The sequence below is a fragment of the Oncorhynchus nerka genome, linkage group LG14 (genome assembly GCF_034236695.1).
Source record: "Oncorhynchus nerka isolate Pitt River linkage group LG14, Oner_Uvic_2.0, whole genome shotgun sequence".
Classification (NCBI taxonomy): domain Eukaryota; kingdom Metazoa; phylum Chordata; class Actinopteri; order Salmoniformes; family Salmonidae; genus Oncorhynchus; species Oncorhynchus nerka.
Window position 1 is genome coordinate 41,544,780 of NC_088409.1, and position 1,385 is coordinate 41,546,164.

A 1,385-nucleotide genomic window follows, 5' to 3' on the forward strand; every position below is an offset into this window, starting at 1 on the left:
GAGCCATCACTATCTCCTGACTACTGCAGCAGAAATGGCAATTCAGCTGATAGCTGGTAATTGTGGTCAGGACACTATGACCTTATTCATGTGTATGATGACTAAGAGGGATGGGGGTGGGGTATACTATTTGTCCCTGGGGTAATGATTGGCTCCGTCTCATAGACGTCAAGAGATGGAGGGCCACAAAAGCAATGCTAATTCTATATGATTGTCTTTGCGATTTTGCAGTGAGCAATTTTAGCCTTCTTCGAATAACATTCTGCCGAGAAAAATTGGAGCCAAATTATATTCCGACATGAGTTTTTCAAATAATCATGCTAACCCTGTCTTATGACTATGTCACAAGGTAGAAAAGTGACAGGATCTGGGTTTGGTTTGAGCAGGCATTGTGAAAACAGAGGCAAACAACGTAAATACAGTTCAACACATTTACTTTAAGGCATGGTGTTTACCAAGGTTTCAGAACAAAGTTTCTCAATTTAATTCGATTTCATTGTCTCCATATTTCATTTACATAAACATCCTTTTCTCTTACGTTTAGCTTAAAATCCATGTTAGTTAAAACCATCACACAACATACAAAACAAACAAAAAGGGGCACAAGTAGGGACACAGGCCAGTATATTTGATCACTTAGTCATACAGCACAAAGTCCATTTGCCATGTGCTCTAATGAAACATTTCAGCCTTAAGCTCTGTTGCAACATGGATCCACCATGATTCTGCACTGCATCACTTTCTGTGGGCGTCTGCCTGGAACACAAAAGCGGGGGGGGGTTTAATACATCATTCAAAATCACATTATACGTTAATCGTCCAGTAGGAATGCTTGATTGTTACACATTGTTACACAAAATAGTGTAACAATTACCCCTTTGTAAATAAATGAAATAATTACATGCATAATAACCCTGTCAAAAAGTGATTGACCGCCTCATAGCCCGTTGTGTTGACTAGGGTTTCCTAGTATTGTATCTTCCCCGATTTGTCCACAACCACCACTAAATCCCTTATTAGCTCTGATATCACAAACCTACAAGGGAAGTCACCTCATTCATAAACCCATGCAGATAGACGGATTCACCATTTGCAACCATCTTCACTGCATGAGACTGGTTGGTACCCAAGAACCCTGACTCCTTAGTTGTCTCACACCTGCAACCACTGGTGGGACAGGAGACATCTCACTCAGAGGCAGGAGAGCATATCTCCCTCACCCCATTCCATCTCTTTCTCCCCCCAATTCCCTCTCTCTCTCTGAGGTGTCTGGTGACTGTGGCTCTCCCACACAGTCAACTAATGGCCTGCCTTGCCCCTCCCTCCGAGAGAGAGTGAGAGAGAGAGAGAGAGAGAGAGAGAGAGAGAGGGAGAGGGAGAAGGGA